This window comes from Catharus ustulatus, chromosome 7 (assembly GCF_009819885.2).
Source record: "Catharus ustulatus isolate bCatUst1 chromosome 7, bCatUst1.pri.v2, whole genome shotgun sequence".
In the NCBI taxonomy this organism is placed as follows: domain Eukaryota; kingdom Metazoa; phylum Chordata; class Aves; order Passeriformes; family Turdidae; genus Catharus; species Catharus ustulatus.
Genome location: NC_046227.1, coordinates 17,560,831 through 17,574,757, shown reverse-complemented (window position 1 = coordinate 17,574,757; position 13,927 = coordinate 17,560,831). Strand labels below are relative to the sequence as shown.

The 13,927-nt window shown below is 39.2% G+C and overlaps 1 long non-coding RNA gene across 1 annotated transcript in view; it reads right to left on the bottom strand.

Annotated features, from left to right (window-relative positions):
* LOC116998968 overlaps positions 1-13,927 on the bottom strand; it is a 34,070-nt gene that overhangs the window by 10,548 nt on the left and 9,595 nt on the right. The window contains exons 3-7 of the long non-coding RNA XR_004418498.1: positions 13,406-13,522; positions 11,914-12,065; positions 10,493-10,568; positions 8,434-8,611; positions 6,323-6,580 (exon numbers count right to left, since the gene is read on the bottom strand). This is a non-coding gene — a long non-coding RNA (uncharacterized LOC116998968). The remainder of the gene's footprint in view (positions 1-6,322; positions 6,581-8,433; positions 8,612-10,492; positions 10,569-11,913; positions 12,066-13,405; positions 13,523-13,927) is intronic.

Below are 13,927 nucleotides of genomic sequence, written 5' to 3'. Positions count from 1 at the left end.
TGGGGCAGTTCCTCCTCCCCAGAACGATCTGGGTTCTGCTGCATATCAGCCAACTGCAGCAGCAGAACTGCCACGGCCCTGCTGCCTCTGCCAGCTCGCACAGGAGTGGCCGGGCAGGGGCTGAGCTGTACCAGAGGTAGTGCAGTACCAGGGGCAGTGCAGTACCAGGGTCTGAGCAGCACCAGGGGCTGTGCAGTACCAGGGGCAGTGCAGTACCAGGGTCTGAGCAGTACCAGGGTCTGAGCAGTACCAGGGGCAGTGCAGCACCAGGGATTGTGCCTGCTGGACTCCTGCATCCAGCTAGGCTCTGCAGTGGGACCAACAAGCCCAGGCTGCACCTGCAGCTCCACAAACACCACAGCCTGCAGGCAGAGCACCACTGGTGCCCTGCACTGAGGGCTCAGAGGGCTGGTCCCTTCCCTTGCCAGCCTTCTGAGGTGTCTCAGAATTCCCTTTGGCTTGGCAATCTGCTGCGTCCTGTTTGCCCCAGGCAGCTCCCATATTGCAATATCATATTTTAATTAGAAGAAAAATTATGTGTTGCATGCTTGAATTAAATTAAATTGCATATTTATATTTATAAGACACAGTATTGGCAGGATTTAAATGCTGTATGAATTGAAGAGCCAGAATACAGGTGTATTATAGTGATTTGTAGCTGAAACATTTGCTAGAAATGCACACAAAGCAGAGCAGTACCAAATGCTAATTTAATACCCTAAGACAACTCTGTGCTCTTGCAAGCACAATTTCCCATATTCCATGTTAGCATTTATCCCCTTTCATTATGAAAAGGTATCAAGAACCTTTGTTACAAACAAGCAACATAAAAAATATGTCATACCACTTCACAACTACTAATGAATAATATCATTTAAAACAGGCTGGGAAATAAACTAGTATAACACATTCTACTCTACTAGTACTATAAATATTCGCAAGGTTGTTATTAAAGATAAATGCACACAGTAATTTTCTACTTGTAGGTTTTACAGGTATAATTTTGAATCATACAATATTTTTTAAAACACATCACAAGGATGGAAACCAACAAAAAGACTGACTGGCAGCAATTCCTTGTGATCAATAGCTGACGTCTCCATCTATCTTTAAGGGCCCACATGAATTATATTGTGGCAGTATGAACCTTCAAGAGGAGTGATGTGATTAACTTGTTCAGGGTCACAATGGGGAGCATCTGATCACAAGGATTTTTCACCTGTGGCATTGCTGTTCTGCAGCCACATTTGCAGGATACATTCTGCAGCTGCCCTGAGGTGCTGCCAGGGGGAAGGAGGGCTGTGGACACGCCAGTCTCAGCTCCATATTCCTGAGGGGCAGCTCACTTTGCATGCACTGAGATCAGAAGCTGAGCTCTGTTTCACAGCAGGTGAGGCACGAATGTCACACAGATCCATGCCCAGCCTGAGCCTTCCTGGGAAGCCCTGGTGCAGTTGCAGCCGTGGCTGCCCCGACCTGCCCTTCCCAGACCACAATAGCCTTCACCCCAGGCTTGGAACGCAGACAGAAAGACCCCTCCTCTGCTGCTCCCCTAGAGCTACAAATAACGGACTTCTCTTTCCTGGCAGTTGCAAAGAAACCCACAGATATATTTTTTCTGTTTTGTTCAGCAAATATAAGCCACAAGTTAAAGCCCAATATCTTTAGATACCTCAACAAAAGAGGAAAAAAGGGAATCCACACTTAAAGAGAACAATTCCTCGGGGGCTCCAACAAGAGATGGCGATGCGCCAAGGAAGGCAGTTGGAGAATAAGCCTCTTTGCAGGATTCTGGGATGTCTATTGCTGAGCTGCTTCAACTCACTTGCACTATCTAGAACTCATATTTAATTCTTCCTCTTCTTTCTCTCCATGATCTTACTTTCACCCCAGTCCTCCAAAACCAGATATCATAAGCTGTGAACCCCAGGTCCAATGTCCCTTAATGTTACCCCATGAAACAATACTGGCAGGACAATTTATTTCTGCTCAAAACAATTTCCCTGTCCTAAAATTGTGATTGTTAGGTTAGCATCCCATTGAGATGAGAAAAGGAAAGAGCTGCACTTTCAGGTTGTGCCTAAAATTTTAAGGAAGGCAAGCTACACCGATTTATCCTTGGCATACTGTTTTATACCCATAAGAACAAAAAACTTCTCTTTAGTGGCAGATTAAATTGTGCAGAAATGGACTGACACTGAGAAGGCAAACACTGCAGTCTGCTTAAACAGGCTGAGTCGCACATCAAAGGCTGCTTGGCCACAAAAATACAAGTGTGTGTACACACACTCTTGGTTTATTTGATTTTATGAGCGACTGTGTATTTAAAACACATATAAAGCTCTAAAAAGAAAATTACCATGGAATTATATCTTTTTAATTGATACATTTGCGAAGAATTTGTGATTTAGATTGTATTCATTCTCAGGAAACTTGCTTAGAAAGTAATTAAATGTATTTTATCCATTAATTCTGTCTCTTTTTCTTGTTGCTTTGCATTGTGCTACAGAAACAAAACTAAAAACTATGGAATGGAAGGATTTCTTTTTAAACTGGATATTATAAATGAATAGAGCAAGGGATGTTAATGTTTGTCATTTTCCTTATCTGTACACATGAATATGTTATATGCTCATTTCCATTGCAAATGGAACAACAGAATGATCATTGCTAACTAAAATATACTGTACATTTAATTTCTTCAGTCTTTTGAAAATACCACTGACAAAAATAATCAATTACTAACATTCTTGTTCTAAAGCTCTGCATTTCAATGAAAATTGAAGGTATTAATGGTGTCCATCTGGAATAAAGCATGCAGTGTGTTCTGGAGGGTCATTATTATTCACTGCTGAAACAAAGTCAGCCTATGAAGCCCTGAACCATGACTGGGCAATTGTGCAAGGCACTGTACAAACATGGAGTCATCCTGTTTCTTGCACATCTCTCCTGCACCCTGCTCACAATTAATGAAACAAAAAGATGTATGATAGCTACATTAGTGGGGAAATACTGAAGAAGAAGAAGTACCTTTTGAGGTAAAAGACAAACCTGTCACAAGAACAAACCTGAACAAAATGTTGGTGGTATAGTTAAAGCCATGATTAAGAGATTTCTATCCATCTGAGCAGTGAGGTTTTGCAGTAACATTCCTATAGGAGCCATGGGGCACAAGAAACCTCCTGAGAGTTAAGAAAAATATCAGTCTCTTTGAGTTTTTTAGCTTTCTACTACTCTGCGTTTACTTTGCAAAGTACAGTAATGTCTCCTTCTCATTTGGTCCCAGAGATTAAAAAATACAGGGAGAGGTAGTACCTAGCCCAAAATAATTTTTTAATCATCATAGACAACAGAACCAAAGGAAGAAAGATCTGTAAGTGTAAGCATCAACTCTGAGCTCAAAATGACATTTGAAGATACAGTGAAAAAAACTACTGAGGCAGGCAGGAGTACTGACTGGTACTTCTCACATAATGATGAGGCTCTGTGGGACAGAAAACAAAAGTATGTAGAATAAATAGGCAGGAATAAAATCATAGGATGAATATAGGACAGGAAAGTAAACTGCATCCTGCTGAATGGAGTGGGACTGACATCCATGTACACTTGGTCTTACTGCTAATGGGACACTGGGTCACATCCTGAAAACCTTTACTTATGCAAGTAATCCCACTAAAATCAATGGGAACCATGACTGTAATGACTGCTTCCATGTCTCCACTAGGGATTGCAAGGTCAGGTCCATTTTCTGTGCAATATTGGATGAATGCTAGAAAATCAATATCTCTATTGAGACCTCTTCTTTTGGAGTAAAAATAAACCTGGACCATTTTGAGTTCAAATGTTCATTGTTCCTGGGTGTTTTTATAAATTCCTTTTGAAAGCAAAATGGTCAAATCAAAATGGAGTGAAATGTTCATCTTTTTGGTGTGTTTTACAGCTTCTTGTTATATCTAGCTCTGTAATGCCATGAAAGTTAAAGGCAACTTCATCATTTCTTTGTATTTAATCTTTATCTGTTAAAAAGAGACATTTTAGTTTTAGCAATTCCCTCTATTCAAATGAGTTAGGGCAGTGGGATAAGTAGGGAGAATGTCAGAGTCTATTATTTTAGGAATTTTTTGATGGAAAACTTTTTGGTCTTTTTGCCATAGAAAATTCAAAGGAAGGTGTTTTTTTTTTTTTGTAAAAATTATTGTGGTGCAGTCATAGAAATGTAAGTCATTGTTACAAAGCATTGTTTTGGTAGCATGGAATAAAACTCTACTCATTTCTGTTCACATTACAGGTTACTATTATACTTCAGTCACAGAGCACCTTCAACTATCATTTTGTTTAAAATGCCTAAATTTTGGGGTATTTATTCTTAATTTGATACTAAACAACAATTAAACTTACTTGCAATCGTGTCCAAATTGAATTTTCATAGTGAAATATGTTAAATTCCTGTGTTGGATTCCCTTATACTTCAATTGTGGTGGGTCAAAAAGAAATTATGATTAATCCAAGGCAAACAAATTAATTATTTTAAGGATTTTCTAATAGATTTATGTTTTTCTGCAAGCCCTTGATGGTTTGAATGAAATTTTAAGATGTATATCATTATGTTGGAGATGTGATCAGCTTCATGTCTGGCATGCACAGCAGTTTACAAAAGAAGTCATTTCACAGAAAAAAAAAGCTAATTCTTAATATATTAGAAGCATAATATCCACCAATTAAAAAACTAACAGGAATTGGTGTGCTTTCTCTCAGAGACAGTTCCTTGACATTTTGAGAAAATACATTCCAAATCCATTCTACACCTCATGTATTTGGTTGACCCAACTCAAATATTTTTCCCAATAAATTTCATTCAACAACAGTTAATGAAAAGATCAGATCTCTTTCAATCCAGACTAATGGGAATGATGGATGATCAAGAAATAAAAATGCTTTGATGCCCAGGTTTCAGCTAGGGTGATTGTATTTTTTTCTGGGACTAATACAAAGGTACGGACTTATCCTAGGATTCCAGCTCAGCTGGATTTACTGGCATGCTGGGGAGCAAATCCGAGAGTGTGTTCAATGCTCAGTCCCTTTTACCCACCTCTGCAGGGCTTGTTTCCCACCTGCTGTGTGATACATTAGCCATAACTCCTTCCCCTCTTGCACCACTGCACACGGGGCTGTGGTTTGGCTCTGTACTGCTAACAACATTATTGACAAAGCAATGCTCCCAAAGTATAACAACGAGCTGTTGTAGCACTTACTTACAGAACAACCTGCACTTTTCAGATACTCTATGCTTCTATTGGTTTTGGAGCTGTATTACTCGCACAGCATATTTTACTAGCAGTAACAGCCTTAGAGTACAAAAAACACGCAGTTGAAAATCCAGAACAATTGGCACCACTGCAACCTCACAGAAGCGCAGCACAATACTACAGCAAGCAGTACCTGTGCCTTCATGGTGTGCCTTGCTTTACTTCATTGTCTGATTTTTACATTGTTATTGCAAATGAAGTTAACCCAAACCCCAAAGCAATGGACAACACTTCACAGCCTGCTTTTTAGCCAACTGTGCTGCCTACAGCATAAGATTAAAAATATTCCAGTTCTTGGAAAAGTATAAAAATTAGGCATCAAAAGAGGTCAGATACTTACATATATCTTTTTGATGTGCTCATGTGAGAGGAGAGCAGATTGATAAAGGACAGAAGAAATGCTAAATATGCACCACGACAAACAGTGAAAAATTAAGTATTGTAACTAACATTAATTACACTCTAGTAAGATGAATAGGCTGCTCATCATTAATGAGAATGTACACCTTTGTCTAAGTTTCACATCTACCTGTGATAAATGTGCTAACAGCGATAGAATACATCATAGTAACATTTGAATTAACAGCACACTAATAGATTGACATACAAGTATGAATAAAGCATTTAATCATAAACATTATACCACACCCAACAGCAAAATTTCTTTTTTGCATATATATCAAGTAATATAATATATCAAGTATAAACATTATAATTTTACTTGAGTTTGTGCTGAGATAATCTAATGGTACTACCTCATACTATCCTAATATTGGTAATCCAGACTATGAGATACTTACATGGTGGCTTTTGGGAGACATCCAGGCTGTTTAATTAAACAGTAAGGGGGATTTCTGAATAGAAAGGGTGGGGCTTGATCTCAGGACAAACTACCCACTGACTCTTGCCCACATGGCAGGGATGGAATATTCAAACAATCTCCAATGCTTATGAAAGGATTACTTTAATTTACTTTTAATGAAAACTGAAGCAGGCTGCTAGCCTACAGTTCGTACCTGTATCTTCAGTAGCCTTCTCTCCTGTGTTTGCAGTGCCTTTTTCCTGGCTGAGAAGCAGAGGGGTGATGGAGGCAGGGATGCAGCAGGAATGGCCAACACTGCCTCCTGTGCCTGCAGAGCCCAGAGTGTAGGCAGTTGGGGCCTCCCTGTTTCGGAGGAGCTGGGATGTGCAGCTGCCATGCCATGCTGTGCCGTGCCATGCCATACCATGCTGTGCTGTACCGTGCCATGATGTTCCATGCCTCCACAGCAGCCCTAAGGGGAATGTTCCCCAGGTGACAATGTCAGACCACTGTCCCTGTTCACCCACCACCGCTGAATGGCTCCTGAGGCACCTGGGTCTGGAAGCCCCTCCTGTTTCTCTGGGAGGGCCCACCTTGCAGCATGGCTACATGACCCAATGCCAGCCCTGAGAAAGCACATGGAAATGCCCGTGCTCTGCCACAGGGACTCAGCCAGGGCTGAGGACCTGTAAAGGAAGCTGGAAGTGCAGCTTGGTTATGCTGCTCCAGCATCTCCCTGTTCTCCCTGGCAGAACAGACTGAGGTGCCCTGAGTGAGCAGGGGCAGATATTTGGCACAGAGTCAGAGTGCACAGGCAACACAAGGATTCTTCCTCACTCAGGGTCAAGGGTCCAAGCATGGCTGGGGAGGGAGAGGGTTGCATTTCACTGCCCAGCTTCTCTCATGCACTGCTCCCAAAGCCCCCACTTCAGTGAAGAGCTTGACAGGCAGAGATGAGAAAGTAGAGGGAAGGAGAACAGGAAGAATCTTCTGGCTCAGTAGCAGCAAGCAGAGCTCCGCTACAAGTAAGATTAACAAATGGTGTAAAGACCAACTGCAATTCACAGAACAAACATTGTGAATTATTTAAACATTGCTAAGAGGGAATTGCTTTAGCTTAATAGTTTCCTGAAGATCACTCAAACAGTGCAAGCTCATCAGTGTATTTTTTATGCAATTAAGCAGATGGTTTAAAATACTTTAATTACTACCAGGGCTCACCTAGGCTGCACAGTAGATGACACTGGACTTGTGTAGTGCTTGATATAAAATGCTGATATAAAACACTGAGAGATATTATACAAGCAATGTATGAATACTCAAGCTCAATGAATCCATCTACATGGGTCACAAAAAGGCTCTGCAGGTCAACAAGGCTATGGACATAAGCAAAAAATTGTGCTTGCTGTCATTCTTGTAAAGCATATTGTGCCAAGACAGCTTGTGTTGGCGATCTGCTGGGGAAAGCAAAGCAGCATTCCGGGGGGAAGTCAGTCCCCACATGCAGAACAAGGCACACACACGTGGTCAGAGCACTTAAGTCTAGCTTTTCCCTTCTACCTAAACTGACAGATCTCTCCAGGAGAACTGAAAGTTTTGAAAACGAGTGTAGAGATTTCAAACTGTTTGTGTGTTTTATACTGTTCTACTGCCACACCAGCACGCAAATCAGCAAGATAATACAGTATGACTGCCCTGGTAGATGCCATACTCACATTGAAAGCATATATTTTCTTCTTTGTTACACTAAATGGTACATTACCTTGCTTTCCTTTGCATTCCAGCTGGCAACTTATTGATTAGGGGAACACTTCTGGGCTTCTCCCTTCTATGTAATAATCTTTATAATTTCACATTTCTAAATGCTAAAAGCACACTAATGCAAGTGGGAAGAGTTTCCTCTGCCATTTCACATACTTAAGGAGAAGATGTTATCGATTCATATGCTTTACTCTAGAAGTGCTTTGCAAAAGAAATAAGTATTATTATTTTCATTTTAGCAAGAAGGAAAATGGCACACAGATTGCCCAAGGTCACCCTGCAGATCAGTGAGAGAACCAGGAATTAAATTCAGATCTTTTGTATCTCTGGGCAGAGACTCTTCTGCTGAGCTATTTTTGGAAGCCTCCACATGAAGCATGGCCATAATATACAACAGATTCTCATAGTCTAAAAGTATTTTATGACATTCAAAATATTTTTTCTCTAGTATTTTTTAATAGTTCTAGCTATGAAGTGAGTTCTTTGCAATAGCAAAAGAAGAGCGTAAAAAAGCAAAATCTTAAAATTTTGAGCTGAAGAAATTTACACCAGTTTAACTCCTACCTCCTGGACTCTAATGATGTTAACTCCAAGCACTGTGTGCAGCAGCCACTGAAATTTTCTTGCACAAATTTTGAGTTGAACTCTGGGTCATGAAGACAATCTTGCTTTTACAGTTTTAACAATAACTCCAGAAATGTATTCTTTATCAAAATTAATAGTTTTGCAGAAATCCATCTACCTAAAAAAAAAAAAAAAAAAAAGGAAATGGTGTGTGGAGATAGTAAACAGGTAACAATATTTGAAGCTTGTGGAAAATTCAATATGGTACAAAAAATAGCAGCTTGATAAATTGTGAATTATAATAAAAAATGTTAAAAAATTATTCAGAACTGTGTTTCGGATATATTTTGATTATTAGTTTGGATATTTCTTTCAACTCTGAATATGTTCTTCTTTCCAAACCTTCGCTTTACTAAAGCTTATTGTTACCTGCAAATAAATGTCTTTCTTTACTAATAAATTGTCTTCCACTCTTTTTCCCCATCTCCCTTACATAAACACAATATCCTGGGGTTTAACTAATAAAATCTAAAAATTATATTAGTGGGGGAAAAATTAAATAAGTGACCTTATATACAAAGAAAGCAAAGTATAGTCACCTATTTTGTTATTTTTAATTTTTGTTACAATGAAAAAAAATGGAGGCTTGTTCTGTGATCTCAACAAGTCTTCTGAGTAATCCAGCAATTTGCTAACAGCCTCAACAGAGAAAAGATAACAGAAAATTTTCATTTTACATGCAAACTGTGAAAATATTGTACATCTCGATAATGTATTTTACAATCACTGAGTTAAATGTCTGTGATCCTGTATATATTCTTCTTGTTCCAGGATATGAGAAACAATTCATCTCTGGACACAAACAGTAATTAATTGAACTAATGGCTGATTTAACATGAACTCCACTTAAAACTTGCAGTAATTAATTTTTGTAATTCATCAGGGACTTTCTGCTTTTCAGAAATCAATCAGTAAGAAATCAAAACAACAAAATTATTTTCAATACATTACTTTGCAGAAGCATAACTTTTCAATGTTTAATCTAAATGAGGTATTAATTCCAGTGGGTCAATCATTAACCTAATTTGAAGCAACAACTTGATTTGTCTTATTTTTTTTCATTGATCAATAGATCAAACAGTCTTTCAAGTAGTGGCATGAATAATCCCTAGGATAGAACTAATTTCTAAACTATTTATGAGCACTAACTTGGGATAAACTTAAAACTCCACCTATGCAGTAGTCAAGACACGATCTTCATACATAGAGTTTTCTGACTTGATCTGTCTTCCTCCATGGGACTTCTGCAGAAAAATATATGCAACACTGCACTGACACTACCTTAAAGCATATGGGGAGATAGACAGCTGAAACCTCATATTCTTTTGGGGCATTCAGCAGTTTTATGGCCAGCTATTTTACTTTTAATTTGTTATTTTGTGTGGCTATCAACAATTTTCCAGTCACTCCTTTTAATTGAAGACTGATGTTATATTCTCAAAGATACAGGTAGTGACATCTGGACATATGGAAACCTAAATGTGTTGCCCCACACCCCTGTCTCAAACACTTCTAGAGCAGTAAGGACCAATATCACAAGCCATTGATTTTCCATTGCTCCAAGGAAGACAGAGAAATCTGTTAAGTGTGTATTAGTATCCACCTCAGAGCTGTCTAACACATTTTTGTAATTCTTTTACGAAGTATTAGTATCCACCTCAGAGCTGTCTAACACATTTTTTAAATTCTTTTACAACACCATCAAATTAGAGAGGCAGAGCTGGTATGTTTATATTCTAAATCAGAACAGAATCAGAAATTTTGCAGTCCATTATGATGGGAAGGGTGTCGTTTTCCTGGTGTGTTTTGAACTCTCTATTTATGCTTTTCGATCATTTAAATTTCGATAACCTGGGCTAGGCAGTGCAGAGCTGGAGAAAAGAGCAGAGACTGGAGGCTGGAACACAGCCCTGACATTGAAAGTCTGCTATGCTGTGATTGCAGTATTGCCACTGGGAACTGTCACAACACCACTCACAGAAACTGTAACTGCACCCACCTGAAGGCATCATGTGCATCATCCTGCCTTGCTCTCAGCCAAACCTACGGGTAGGGCTTGTGCAGTCACACTGCTCCTGGAAATTAGAAAAGAAATCCATGATACTTTATCTCCCATGAAAGTTTTTGAAAATGTTTACATGTTCCCTTTCAGGGATGTGGGGCACAAAGAAAATGTTTTATCTTCTAGGAAATTTAGTATCTATAAGTTAAAGATCTATTTAGCATTAATGAAAAAAATATTTTTCTCTCCATAACTAGCAGCTATTGCTATATAGCAACTAAAGGCTTTGAAACCTTATTCTTTATTCTGTATCTCATCAGAGATATTAAAGAAAGACTGAGATTGGAACTTTATGCTGAGTAGGTAGGTTTCAATCTATCTGTGCCACTTTACCAAGCAAGGCTTCAACTTCAAAATGTGATGGTGCTTAACTGAGCCTCAGAACTTGCAAAAGCTGCAAGGAAGACTGTGTTGAAAATGAATCTTTGGTGGCTGATGCTATCAGGTACCTGAAATTCATCAGCATGATAAGTGTTCCTGCATGCAGTATCAATAGCCATCTTTCTTACATGATATGAAATTAATCCTTCACTTGAAGCAACTTTCTCTTGGTCACTATATCTTATTTCTTGGTGACAAATGGACAGGATGTGCTACAGAGGAATTCAGCACACAGGAGATGAGGCAAGGTAAACAGACATGCTGTAAACCTCCCACTGCTTACCTCTTTGGCATTTCAGCACTGCTGTCACAGCTGCTCAGACGAGTAAGAGTTAGTATTTCCCAAGCCTCAAACAAAGCAAACAGGAGCTTTCTCCCCTTTTCACATATGGGCATTATTTGGAATTGCAGACCTCCAAGGTATGGCAAGAACAGGGTACACTGTTGAGTAGGCACTGGCTCCTCCATAAATGCCTACTTAAGGTACATTAGAGCAAGTAAGGCTGAGCACTGAGTTCTCAGCCTGTGGTTGCCTGACACAGTCCAGTCCAAACAAGTCTGATAATGACAGCTCTCTTAAGAGCTGTCACAGCATTACATTAATGGTACACATTAGACTGAAATTTCTGAAGCTTCTTTGGAAAAAAGATTTTTCTCTGGCACCCATCTGAGGAATCTGGTTTTTTTGACGTACATCTCAGAGCCTTTATACTTCCTAAAAACATACTGACATTTAAGAAGTATATTCTTTGGCAATATTTAAATATGTCATATTTTGCAGAAATAAGATGGTAAAGGTACTTGCAATTCACTTGGGAACAATTTTTGAATTTGACAAAATCCTCCTATTTCTGTGATCTTTGATACTTTCTTGAAATAGCACTGGAAAACCTATGTTTAGTAGTAAATCCTCATTTAGTTGGACTGTTCAAATAAATCACATTTCTTAAATGTGCTCACAATATTTTTTCAATTACCTTCACCCCATGTATATTTGAGATTTTCCAGCCTCAGTCCTCTGGACTTTCCCCCACAGAGAAAGACACAAGGCTCCATAGTGCTGTGCTGCACTGGATATATCTTGAGTAGGTTCAGGGAAGTTCTCAAGTCCATCAGGTTTACCTAAAAGCTGACAAGTTTACAAAGCTCTGTTGTAAAAAGCATAAATCCAGAACTTCTGAGTGAGGCAAAAAAACCCCTGGTAATTCTACTGCAGAGCAAGCAAGCAAGACACATTAATATATCTAAAAATATTTAAAACAGCATTTTTTGCCTTAAGAACATAGTCAGCTTTAGCAAGGTCATCTTCAGACTCTTGTTGCTGATTTTAACTTTTGCCTGACTAGCAATAACCCAGGAAATATCACACTTCCATTTTCACACCCATTGCAGTCATGCTGCATGGCAAAAAATCATCAGAAACAAATGGATTCAGAGCCCTATGAAACCAACATATTTACAGCCTAGTCCAGCTCAGGAAACTCCTCAATTTCAAACTCACTTACACAGGTGCAAAGGACAACTTGATTTAAATGTCTTATTAAATCTTACTTATTAAAGACTTATTAAATATGCTATACTTTTGGCTCCAAAGGATAACTTTCCTATATGAAAGATTTTAGAGTAGTCTATGCAGTTAAATAAAAAAATAATTTTGACATCTTAAAATTTAAAAATCTTCACTCTAGGAAAAATTGAGGCATACTAAGTGTCCATCACAAATAGGATGAATTTATGTATATCTGTAAATGAGAGGGTTACTTGTTCATGCAATAATGTACGTGAAATCTGTAACATACTGTCTTCTCCAACATTTTGCATTTCCTACTTCCATTAACACCTGATGAATATGCAGCCTGAAAGGACAGAGCAGTGCTATGAGGATGGCTGTCAATACTGGCATCAGAATTGCTAACAAATGCCTGGCATTTCAAAGGCAAGGCATGCACTGGACAGAATGAGCCAATGGGAATTGATTCCCAACCAGATGCTGTGCCAAATCGCTTGAATTTCTGCCCAGTGGCAATTGTGCAATAGCTGGAAGTTTGGATGCACATCCCTCATTGTGACTGTGGTCATACTAAAAAGGGGTGAATTAAATCAATACAAAGCTGCTTTCAGCTGGATGTGAGGGCTAACAGGAATGTGTTCCAGTTCAAAGCAGGGGAGCAGACAGTGACACTTGTTACTAAACAGTGGCTGGCAAACACAGCACAAAGGATAGACCTGAGGCAGCAGTCTCTGTGCTGATGGGATACTTATCACTGAGGGAGGAAATCAAGAATGTACCATTTTCAAGATTCCTGGTCTTTTTTGGCAGCAAAGGTAGAACAGAGTACAACAGTGCAGAGACTATTCTCTGCTTTACATTTTATATAAAGAGAGTAGACATTGGGGGTACAGAACCTTCTGTAAATCAGTCCAAAGAAACAGGTTTTGTCAGTACAACACTACTTTAAAATTGCTTACCAGGAGCTTTATTTGGGGTACAAAGCTGAGGCCCTGTCCCTACAGAGGTAGAGCTGCTGTTATGACCTCTTCTATCAGTCATGGAGGAAGAGAGATCATCTTGTTCCGAAGTGCAGCCTTAGAAAAGAAACATATATCCACAGGTATTCATACAGCAGAAATTCCTAATAAAATGTGCCTACTCCAAATATCACCTAAAGCCTGCTGCCAGGCTGGCTTTGAATTTGGAGTTACTCACTTTTACACCTGTTCTGAGCAGCCATCATCTCCCAAAAAACAGCCATGGAACAGAGGATGAAAGCACTGGTCCTGCAACTCCCCTCCCAGGTGGATACAGCTTGAGCTATACCAGCATTAATGAATAAATCACCACCTATATATAAGTATGTGTGTGTAGATGTAAATATTATTAGGTAGGTTTATATATACTCCAGTCTGTTTTTATTTCTGTCACACAAGGCATCAGCTCAGTTCCATTTTATGTGGATATTTGCCCTAGGTTTGGCTGGGACAGAGTTAATT